Source organism: Cylas formicarius, unplaced genomic scaffold (genome assembly GCF_029955315.1).
Source record: "Cylas formicarius isolate icCylForm1 unplaced genomic scaffold, icCylForm1.1 PGA_scaffold_4__25_contigs__length_36172078, whole genome shotgun sequence".
Classification (NCBI taxonomy): domain Eukaryota; kingdom Metazoa; phylum Arthropoda; class Insecta; order Coleoptera; family Brentidae; genus Cylas; species Cylas formicarius.
This window is the reverse complement of record NW_026844334.1, coordinates 25011364-25024805: the sequence shown is the minus strand read 5'-3', so window position 1 is coordinate 25024805 and position 13442 is coordinate 25011364.

The following is a 13442-nucleotide window of genomic DNA, read 5'->3' as shown; positions in this document are numbered from 1 at the left end:
CTGAGATTTCTGAGTACAGTAGAATAAAATAAGTTCGTAGTCACGAGTCTCACTAAGCTATATACCTTTGAATTAATATGAAACACCAATCAAACAATCTCTATCTCATGAACACTTTACTGAGAAAACCAAGACTATATCCAACGAATCTCTTGTATTGTGGGAATTCACTTGAAATTAGGAATTTGTATATAATAACTGCATGTAATTTTGTCAATTCAAATGAAAAATTTTACAATTTAATTTGTCACAATTACAACATAAGAGAAAATTTAAATAATTTATTTAATACTACATATTGCGCAAACTGTAAAGGAAAACATTTTCTATCATATATCATCCCAAATTATATAATATAATACCTTCCAATTTTCGTAAACATTACAGAAAAACAATGATTTAAAAAATTGTTTGAAAATTATTTCCGTTTGAAGCCTTTGTGTGTCTGTTTAAACTTCGGAACTATGGCTAAGTTAAACTCTTATCAATGAACTAATAACACAATTCAAGTTATCTTATGGTTCTCGATATTAATAACTGGGGTGCCATACTTACCTTTTTTTGTTATACTGTGGGTACAGTATATTTTTTTCGTGTAGGGGTTTCAATTTTTCAATATTGAATTAATCGCCTAAATACTATGATCCTTATATAATAGTTAGAGCTAATAAACAAAAATTACACCTTACCATAGGTATATTTAATAGGCAATGGCTTCATTAATATGCTATTCAATAACTGAATTAATATCTACCCACAATACTTGGTTGAAAATCCTTTTAAATGAAACTAAATATGTCATTCACTTCTTTCTAAATTAAAAAATGAAATAAACATGTTTGAAGCTGTAGAAAAAAATAAGGGACAGAGCAAACCAAAGCTAAATTTGTCTAAAGCTATAAGAAAAAGTAAGGGTAGAAATTTGTATTTCAAATTTTTAATTTGCCATCATTCACCGGAAGTAGTTTCAAAAGACTACGTCAAAGAATTGAGTTTAGGGAGAGGAATATGAGATTTCTGTTGAAAATTTTAAGGTTGACATCAGTTTCGACTAGGCAGCAGGCCGTTTCAACAAACTAAATATTTAAAAAAATTGGGTTTTGCGTAAAGTAAGTAAATCTTGTGTCACTCTATATAATTTTTTATTCTTTTTGAACGGACCATAAAACAAAAGCCTTTACCTTCACTCAAGTACTGTAACCTATATAACCAACACTTTAATACGTGCAATCATGATTTGTATTTTAAGAGTCCGGATTGTAAAACAAAACAATAAAACCGCCAATTTGCTATTGCACATTATTTGCTTACATTCGTTAGTTTTTCGAAGCCTTGAATTATATTTTATTATATTCTTAGAACGGATCGGATAGCAGTATTCAAAGAAGCGATCGAAGAGCTTGCGTGTTTTAGTTAGTTAGATAAATTATTAAGTACGTTCCAAAACAAAAGTTTGACCCTCCATAAAAAGAGTGATTATAGTAAGCATTTCGCCGCCACATTTTCAAATGTTGCGTCCAAGTTAAGAAAAGCGATAGCATGATTATATTTAATTAATCAGATGCCAATCTAAAGTATTTGGTTAGTGGTTTGGTGAGATCGAACCTAATTTTCCTGAATCTGTAAATTTATGGTTATTCATTATATGATGTGAACAAATAATTTCTGAAATCAAAATTACTAATATATATATATATATATATATATATATATATATATATATATATATATATATATATATATATATATATATATATATATATATATATATATATATATATATATATATATATATATATATATATATATATATATATATATTCTCACGTATTGATTCACGGATGGAAAAATGTGATGACACTATATTCCGGGATATCATCCGTTCGCTCGTTGAACTCCGACTGGAATCCTGCAAATCTTGCATCCGACTGGAATCCTGCAGACGTTTCGCCAAAATCTCACTTGGCATCTTCAATGCTCGCGCTTTTGGCGAAACGTCTGCAGGATTCCAGTCGGATGCAAGATTTGCAGGATTCCAGTCGGAGTTCAACGAGCGAACGGATGATATCCCGGAATATAGTGTCATCATATATATATATATATATATATATATATATATATATATATATATATATATATATATATATATATATATATATATATATATATATACAGTGTGTCCAAGATAAGGATGCACAGCATGGGGATCTCGGAAACTATAAGAGATACAGTGTCGGTTAAATTAGACAAAAGTTGCGCATTTTGATACCGAACAAGATCCCGTTTTACAAATTTGAAAATTCCAAGCCGTTCCGGAAATATCCGAGAAAAACCGAAATATTGCGATTTCGTTTTTATTATTTTTTAAAGCTATTTGAAAAGATATGAAAAAACGGAAAACACTTTTCCATTGGCACTTTTTAATCTCTCCAAATTGACGTTAACAAATTTTCATTACAGCGTTTCGATTCCATGGAACCACCATCAACTTTGATTTTTCTTATGGGACGGAAAAAAAGTACACACAGTATTAGGTTGTGCTTTTCATTGCGAATTCAACGATGTACGATACAATACGGTTACTTATGTTTTTATCCAGAAAAATGGATTTTTAATACATTTCAGCATTTAAATGGAGTAGGCCATGACAAAATGACATCCAGTCAATTTCAATGACACATTAATGTTATTTGTCTTTGTTATCAGTCGATCATAAGTTTATTCCTTTAGTTATTGTTTTTGTATTTTTATTGTTGTTGTCTTTTTCTAATTTTACAAACGAAGAAAAATGTGATATGCTGTCTTGCTACATCTGATGCCAAAGAAATTGTGTGGAAGCCGAGCGTATGTATTCTAACAAATACCCAGAGCGGAGACAACCTGACAGGAGTATTTTTCGGCGTTTGTTATTTAATCTGAAAGAATATGGATCATTTAAGAAGCCTGCATTATCCCGACAAAAACCTTCCAATGAAGAAAACCAATACATCGTTCTACAATCTGTTATCGAAAATCCACAAACTTCTACCAGAGAAATTGAAGACCAGAATAAGGTAGCTAAATCTACAGCTCAGTTTATTTTAAGGAAAAATGAATTTAAGCCTTACAAATTCAGAATATGTCAAGGATTAAAACCGGGTGACGACGAACGACGTAGACATTTTTGTGAGTGGTATACCAGGATGTGTGATGAGAGTTTTAATGTTCCATATAAAGTGATTTGGTCTGATGAAAGTATGGTGACCAATAACGGTATTTATAACAGGCGCAATACACACTATTGGTCGCAACAAAATCCACGTGTTAATAGACTATCCAGACATCAAGTTCGCTTTGGGTTTAATATTTGGTGTGGGATTTTTGGTAGCAAGATTATAGGCCCTATTTTCTATAATAATTCCTTAACTTCCGAGCGGTACCTTGACATCTTGAGGCACGATTTAGAAGATGCCTTAGATGATTTACCGCTAGGCGCTGTGCAAGGCTGCTGGTTCCGACAAGATGGTGCCCCAGCCCATAACTCCAGAGAAGTTCGCCAATATTTAACTGAACGGTTTGATGGAAAATACATTGGGACTTACAGTGAAACACCTTGGCCTCCAAGGTCCCCGGACTTAACTCCCTTGGACTTTTTCTTATGGGGCTACATAAAAAATGAGGTATTCAAAGAATGTTTTGATAACGAGGAACAATTACGTCAATCAGTACGAGCAGCGTTTAATAAAATTACTCCTGAAATGTTAAGTCGTGTTTTGGAGTCTACCGTGAGACGGGCGTACTTATGCCTAGAAAATGGAGGTCATTTATTCGAACATTTGTTATAGAATTTGTTTTTCATTAACTTGTTGGATTTAGTTGTTATGTTAAATGAACAGTTAGAGTTAGTAAATAAATAAACACATTAACTCGAACTTGTCAACCATTTTCTTTTGCCTTTCATCGTTCGGATCTCATGGCCTACTACAATAAAATACTAGAAATGTATTAAAAAGCCATTTTTCTGGATAAAAACATAAGTAATCGTATTGTATCGTACATCGTTGAATTCGCAATGAAAAGCACAACCTAATACTGTGTGTACTTTTTTTCCGTCCCATAAGAAAAATCAAAGTTGATGGTGGTTCCATGGAATCGAAACGCTGTAATGAAAATTTGTTAACGTCAATTTGGAGAGATTAAAAAGTGCCAATGGAAAAGTGTTTTCCGTTTTTTCATATCTTTTCAAATAGCTTTAAAAAATAATAAAAACGAAATCGCAATATTTCGGTTTTTCTCGGATATTTCCGGAACGGCTTGGAATTTTCAAATTTGTAAAACGGGATCTTGTTCGGTATCAAAATGCGCAACTTTTGTCTAATTTAACCGACACTGTATCTCTTATAGTTTTCGAGATCCCCATGCTGTGCATCCTTATCTTGGACACACTGTATATATATATATATATATATATATATATATATATATATATATATATATATATATATATATATTGGTATTGGTATTGAAGGGGGGCGCCCTCGCGGGCGTCCAAGCACTTAGGCCACCAGATGGGCCCGTTGTGCCCCCAGGCCGCTCTAGAGGGCGTCCAGAATGCCGCCCCTCCTGTAGAAGGCCAGCAACTCCTTCAGCCCAATACCATGCACTGAGTCCGGATCGATCAGGGCCGTTCCGAAGACTCCCAATCTTGCCCATGTCAAGGCAGGTGAGCAGCAGATGATACGGGGTCTCCTCCCCTTCCATGCACCACCTACACTCCGGGTCGTCTCCAATGCCTAGCAAGCAAAGATGCCTCCTAAGCCTGCAATGTCCTGTGTAGGCCCCTGTGAGTGCTCTACACTCCCTTCTGGTCAGTCTAAGCAGCTCCCTGTTCCGAGGAAGGGCGGGCCCATCCATCATAAGCCTCGCCTGCCTCATTCTCGGAGCAACTCTCCAGCCCCCCGCGCCCCGGTCTCTCGCCCAGGCTTCGAGAGCTCCCCGCCTCACACACGGGGCAATCCCCAAGCGGGGCTCTGGCCCTATATGCGAGGAGCCCTCCCTGGCTAAGGCGTCCGCTGCCTTATTGCCCCGGATACTCGGGACCCAGACCAACGTGACCTTTCTCTCCTCAGCCACCCTCCTCAGTACACCTTTGGACTCCTTTATCAACAAGGAGCGCGTACGCACTGACTTCAGCGCCATGAGTGCAGCCCTACTATCCGAGCAGAAGAAGACTCTCCTGCTTCCGTAGTTGAGCCGAAGCACCTCTCTGGCCGCCATCAATAACGCGAAAATTTCCGCTTGAAACACAGTGCAGTACTGACTCTATATATATATATATATATATATATATATATATATATATATATATATATATATATATATATATATATATATATATATATATATATATATATATATATATATATATATATATATATATATATATGATGACACTATATTCCGGGATATCATCCGTTCGCTCGTTGAACTCCGACTGGAATCCTGCAAATCCTGCATCGGACTGGAATCCTGAGTGTTCGAAGTGTTTTCGGAGCGCGAGCATTGAAGATGCCAAGTGAGATTTTGGCGAAACGTCTGCAGGATTCCAGTCGGATGCAGGATTTGCAGGATTCCAGTCGGATGCAGGATTCCAGTCGGAGTTCAACGAGCGAACGGATGATATCCCGGAATATAGTGTCATCACATTTTTCCATCCGTAAATCAATACGTGAGAATATATATATATATATATATATATATATATATATATATATATATATATATATATATATATATATATATATATATATATATATATATATATATATATATATATATATATATATATATATATATATATATATATATATATATATCCTATCCTATGTCAAAAATTCAATCCCTATACCCGAGCATTCCAGTAGAGGAGGCACTCCTGCTTATAAAAGAGAACGAAGATCTGAAAAATGCTTACTTTACCTACAACGGGAAAATATATCGACAAGTGGATGGAGCAGCAATGGGATAATCTCTCTCACCTGTGATTGCTAACCTCTTCATAATTTACTTCGAAAAGAAAGCAATAGAGACGGCAAATCTGAGGCAAAAACTATGGACAAGATACGTTGATGACGTATTTGTTGTATGAACTTTTGGCATATACAACTTGAAGAGGATAACAATCTGCTCTTTCTAGATGTACACATCACAAGGACCGAAGATGGATACTTGGAAGACACGGTCTATAGAAAACCGACACATACCAATAGATATCTGAACGCTGAGTCTCACCACCACCCATCACAGATACAGGCAATGGCATTTACATTAATGTATTTACATTAATTGCTCGGTCCTTCAGGCTTACGAACGAGAAGAACAGAGATGATGAACTGAAGAAAATTAGTACCTGTCTTCGGCAAAACGGATACCAAAGGCGCACCATCAGCAGAACAATAAGCAAACAACAGCAGCCGCAACAGAGAGTGCAGGACGAAACCCAAGAGAGATCGATCCCTGTTCTGCCATATATGAAGGGGGTTACTGACAGAATCTATCTACGGCATACAAACCTTGATCATACCACTGGAGCAATATTAAGAAACCCAAAACAAAAAATTACTAAAATTACTAGAAGGAGTATATAGTGTGGCTTGCGGATCGTGCAGCTTGACGTATGTGGGACAGACCAATAGGAGGATTTCAGCCATGCTCGAGGAACATCGATTAGCCATAAGAAATAAACAAACAACATCGTCTTTATTCCATCACCAACATCAGACAGGCCATAAGATTTGAGCACTGATTTTAGGACCAGGATTATACGTGAGGCCATCGAGATAGAAAAGTTCGGACACCTAAATTCGAGAGACGACGCTCTGCATTTATCCAACACATGGAAAACGATAATCAAACGGCAGAGCAAAACGCAGCAGTCAACGTTTCTTTCTTTCCAATATTTTGTCTTTGCTTCAAGGAGACGTAAATTTGTTGGTTCTTGCATAGCAAGTATTTTTTTATTGATACGGATTTATTCTGCGAACATTTACGATTTCGATGCATTTAAGATTAAGTCATTGTGGTTTGTTGGGGTCCGTTCCCGCAAACATAAAACTGTTGACTAGCCGAGAGAACAATTACGCATCAGCTATAATATTTAGCTATTAGTGTGTCTGAGACATGTAAAAAACTTTTTTTAACAAACTCTAACTTCAATCTTAATTGTAGGCTCGCTCTTCGGACTCTTCGTCGCTTTTAATATGCATATCTGATATTTCGTTGAAACAGTAATAAATATATAATTAATGCCTCTATTATTCTGAATTATATTACGGCGATGTTCAACATGCTCTTCCACATAACCCTGAACATATTTTACTAATAAACAATAAGCGAAAATTACGTCTGGTATATTTGATACTCCAGTGTTTTGATTTTAATTTTAATAGAACTCCCACTTAATTATGATAAAAAATGCAGAAAATATATAAAATTAAAAAATTTTACGATATTGTCCAATTAACTCCAGTATCAAAAAATGTCAAAAACTTTGCGATATAGGCGTAAGATTTAATTCAATCCTAAACATTTGGTCGAAAATTTAACAATACACACCCTGCATGACTAGATCTTAACGAGAGAAAGAATACTTGATCCAAGCGACGAAGAGGCTAAATGTGGAGCTTTTCATCACTGGTCGATAAATTAAGACTAACCAAATATTTTACAAGTATGTTAAGAACTTTTATGGGTTTAGATTTATTTCATAGAATATTTTTTCTCTTTTCGAAATATAAATAATTCCTGTGACCTTTGCTGTGTTTCCCTATAACGATTATCTACAAATTAAATCGCTCCTAGGGCAAAAAATATTTACAGAAATCATGCGCCAATAAATGTTCTGCACTTGACGGCTTATCCTACTACTGCTTGCGTTTTTCCGCAACAGTTAGGTAAATAACGATCAAAAGCTGACTAGGTTCTTGCGTTTTCGAAATTTTCAATTCCCAACAACAACCTTCGCCCCTTCTAAATGAGCGGAGCACCAATTTTTCAACACCAAAACAACATATAATCATTATATACTTTTTTGTTTTAATAACGCCCCGAGGCGGTAATCACATAGGAAGTCTGAAACAGGCTGTTATTATTCGCTGGAGTTTTGATTTACGATAAAAGTACGCCTTCGGTGAGTAAGTCAGTTCACCTTTGTTCTAACAAATTGTTTTTAGATTATCGGTATAATTGAGTAGGAGTATATGGCACATTTTCAAATCGGTCCGGTATGGCCGAATGGATTTTAATATTTGATTTAGCGACTCGCCACATACAGGGTGTTCCAATTTTTTATTTTTTGCTAGCGAACATTACAAAAAAAGTTATTCGAAATACAGACGACATTAACTTCTGGTTATGTTTTATTTTTAAGGGTCATTTAAATTATAAAACATTTTTAAAAACTCCGTTACTTTACACTGAAAAAAATTGCAGCTTTAAAAATAATTTCAAAAACAAAAATCTAAAGTAAATGTAGGTATGCTGACACTAGGAAATTTTCTTTTTAATAATTAATCCGCACTCAGCAAAACTTACCAAAACTAATCAAAATTTACTCAACTAATATAGTATTCCGATCATTAGCCAAGATATAAAGTTCTTTGGATAATACAAAGCTTTGAGCAATTTATTTCCGTTAAACACTTTATCTGTCTGAAAACTGAGAGCAATTGAGCAGTTATGAAATTATGTCAGCAATTAAAAATAGAAAGAGAGTATATTCTGAAACAGTTTTCGCATAAATAACTCCAAAAACAGCTGCAGAGATCTAAGAGAACTAATTGTTTGTTTTGTTTGCTTTTTTTTGTTTGTTTATCTGTTACTTCTGTTGCTGGCCATCTAGGGCAAAAGGGCTTAATTACTTTTTCATATAATCAGCATCAGTAAAATTGAGGCAATACAGATGTTATGATTTTATGTTAATATACTGTTAAAATTGCATTGCGATGTTCGTAGTTCATTTGGTGACCTCCTTCCCCTTCACCGGTACCCAAAAAGAACATTGCTAGAGAGGGGTTTGTTGATTATCTTATTGGTGTTTAAAAGCTTTATCACGTTTTACTATAATTACCTTACGTATCTTTCATTACTCGATTTTCATATATCTAAAGACATACTTTTAGTTGACAAAATTATATTTTCATATAACCAAGAATCTGAGTATTACAATGGCTAATTACAACGGCTGTGAGATTTTCATATTTATACAAACTGCACTTTCTATTTTTTTCAATTCATAAACTAAGAATACTCTTGGGAATAGCATTTTGAATGTTATCAAGGACGTGTGAATAATATGTCTCGCTTGTTTGCTGCGACAGCTGGAAATTTATTACTCACTCGCCAGACTTACGGGTTGATTAAAAATTTTTGGAACAATTCTAGAAACGTCTTTAGTCCATTTCTAATAAATCATTAGCTTCAAAAACAAAAGCGTTGTGGTTAATGTAAATTCGTCTAAAAGATTAAGCGCGGTTACCTAACCAAACCGCGATCAATTGGATAAACCCTTAGAAAAATTTAAATCTTATCTGCGATCAACAAAATGAACGCGTTATTAGCTCCGTCAGACGTAAAATGATATTCGAGACAGTGCGAGAGAGAAATTTAAAATGAAAGTAAAGCCTATACAATTTCCCAACAAGAAATAAACGTACGATTGCTACACATTTAGTTTGTCTGTGTGAAATTATAATTGCTTGTAAAGATTGTTATTTAAACTCCTTTTTTTTATTAAGTAGAAAGAAATGAGGCTTACGAAATAAGAAACCCTTTTTAATCTAGGGGTCAAAACGCAAATAACGAAATATTAAACCGGTTTGGATATTAATTAATGCATATTTGTTATTCTGGTATTGAAAGACGTTTAAGCTAGATTCAGTTTCTACATTCGTTTTCCCACCTATGTCAAAAGAACAATGTGCCGTTAAAAGAGCGTATCCCAGTTCAAAACAAATGAAGGTAACGGTTAAGTGGAAGGAGATTTGTCTGTTAAACAATTTACTTTTAATTTGCACTAGATATATTTTGTAAGTTTCAAGGGCGTAACATATAACGCTGTAATTTGTACCTATCTGTTTGGCAAAATATTTGTTAAAACTAGAAAAGAAAATAAAAGTTATTTCCAATGCAATTACAAGTACGTACAAGGTTTAAGCCAACTGCGAAGTAGATTTTCTTACTATTTTGCGAAAACGGAAAAAGTCTTTGAAGTCTACGTCATCTAAATTATAAACGCACTTCCAAGTGTAATGTTTAGTTTATTCCCCAATGTTAGTTCTGTAACAGTTTTTTCTGGTTATTTCGCCTTTTGAAAATATGAAAAAGTAGACTAAAAAATGTTAACATGAAAAGCTGATCATTACACTAATAATTATAGTTATAGTTCCATAATAGTAAAATATACAAGTACAATAAACTCAATTTTAGTCACGAGTTTTATTTCGCACTAGCGGAGCGCAGCTTAACGAGTACTTAATTAACAATAGTTCCCAAACCAGTGACAAAAATATCACAAATAGCTAGCGACCCTAGCTACAGAAGTCCTAAAGTGACACTTTGTTCATGCTTGAGGAGTGCATAACTGAAAAATACCACTATCATTATCTAGCATGATCTACTCCCTTTTCTAAATTATAAAATTATGCACTGATATTGCGTGCGCACAGTGTCACTTTAAGATGTTAGTTTCATACTGTCGCTAGCCTATCTATTCCCATCCTATTCTATCTGCGGTGCGTCCATGTCTCTTTATGGCTTTTATCGGGACGTTTGTCAATTCTGACCTTCACATCACCCATGCGAATATATTCGTGCTGCCTCGTAAAAAAGTCCCAAAAAACTCGAAGAATAAGTATAGTATCACGTTGATAAACTTGTGACTAAAATTTCGTTCATCAAATTTGCTGCATAATTTGCTATTAAATAATAAACATTTAAATTCGATACCGTTGCCGAGAAAAACCGAAATATGTAAATAATTATTTATTTTGAATATTAGCAAACATATATTACACGCAGCGCTTTTGAAGTGCATGTACCGACAACACTTAGTACACTCTTCGTATTTGTAAAAACTACTAACAATTTCAAGTCCCTGTCACAAACGTTTCTAGTTCGTATTTTGGCTTTGTTGTGGTCGTTTGCTTTAAACACGACCTAAGAGTAACTATTCATTTTCTTGGTATGTTCATACGCCTACCTTCAACTCAAGTCCGCAAGGTAGTTGCTTCTAATTCTGTTGAGCGCTGACCAAATTTTCCGATGACAAACAAATCATTCTGTTTTTTTGAAATTGAAATTTGCATCATCTTCTGTCTTATTCACTCCGTGTTTTAAATTTATCTTTATTCTTAATAGGCAATTCCGAATAAACATTTTTGCTTTAGGTATTTCAAACAAAAAAAAAATCGGGTTATTCTAGGGATCTCCGGTAGCCATTAATAATTATTTCAATAGTTTTTAACCAACTGGCTCTCCGTCCAATGAGAATTGTAAGTTCTGCTTGACATTTAGGGGGCATTCGTCTAAGAAATCGGTCAATTAACTGTGACTTCTTTATTTTTATTATTAAAATTCTGGGCTTTCAGGCGATTATACTATTTAACAATAAATAGTAATCTTGTAATAAATAAAACAATAGGCCGTGTTTATTTGTAAAAGTGGAACATTATGTCAACTTTGAATTATTCTTATAGTAAATAATTGTTATGTTAACAAAGGCGTCATTAGGGATTGTATAAAGGTTAATTAGGACCACGTAAAAGGTGAAAAAATTTAAGTCTTTTTAAAGCACATCTCAGAGACTGTGAGAACTATGGTGAAAACCACAACTTGCTATCTGCTGTCGGCAGTGTTCTTGTTCTTATTTTTCAAGTTACAACAAAGATATTTGCAATTTTTTCTTCTTCTTTGGTTTTTGGGTTATAACATATAATTTTATTTTTTCATATGCCACTCATATAGATAGATAGAAAGATAGATTTTGCCATAGTTGTGGCTTTAATGTTTTGACTATTCGCCTGGTAGGCGGAATGAATGACATTTTCAATGGTGCGCGCCTGTCAAAGCCTAAGGGCCTTTATGTGAAATAATTGGCCAACTTACGCAATTTTCTCATTTGGCGATTTATCGCAAAATTTTAAACATACATTGCGACTAAAGATTTACAAATATAGCAGATAGTATTTTGGGCGATTATTGTGCCACGAATTGCGATTTCACACTGTCTTGCAAATTTATTCTTCCAAATTAAACATTGTTCAACCTGCCGACCCTGTTGCAAAAGTTGAACTGAGTTGAATAAAAATAGATGTCCCATTAACTAAAATGTTCAATTCCGAAAGTGTAATATACAATACTTGGTTAGTTTTATAGTTTTCATAATTTTAAAACGCAAAAACGTAACCATTTTTTAGTGATTTTGGCTCGTATTCAATACACAGAAGCAACTTAAAATAAAATTTATAATAAAAAACTGTAAACTATTATATTTAGTACTTATAGAATTGACATTGAAACATTCATGAATCACATAATTAACACTCACCTCACTAGCCGAATAGTCAAAAAAACTATAATAAAATCAGTTTATTTCGCAAAATATTACTTTTCCTATTTTAAAAATAAAAAACAAAAAAATACTATTTAATAAGTTCATAGCCAAATGTCAGCTGGACATAAGAAAAAGCAACTTTACGTTATAACTAAAAAAAAAGACAAATATATTCAACGTCTGTTAAGATAATTTTTATTCAGGAAAGATACTCAAAATATAACTTCATCAACAAGAATGATATAAACAAAGCTCATAAACAAAAGATGATAACGAGTTCTGGTCTTCGCCATTGAATTCCTCTCAAAAAAAGCAATGAAAAACCTACCATCCGTTTTCTATATTACCTATAGCTATCAATGATCTTCCACAGAAACATTTAAATTTTGCGAACCTTGTACATGAACCTTGCATTAGAAACGACTTTAAAGATCCTTAATAATACTACTCAAATTTCACAAACTTATGTCAACATAATTTCAATAATTTTATTTTTACTCTAGATTTGAATTTTTTACTGCGTCTAAATTTTCCGTTTGCTGTATTTAATTGAAATAGCATTACTTATGTTATGTATTATCAACAAATGCAAATCATAACATAATAAAAGCATAATTTTCCTATTTACGATAAATGACTGCAAAAATTCAAACTAAATAAGTAAGTATAAGTATATACATACCGGTTTACTTAATAGTGATTATAAAATTTTACAAGCACTACGTTTCTCTTGCTATTTCAAAATCGTCTACCACATTTTTTTGGTTACTGTGTAGTACCCGCAACTGATTTCTTACAGTCCAATTAAATTTGCTTTGTTTAAGAACACTTTCGTTTATAATAATCGAAGTGA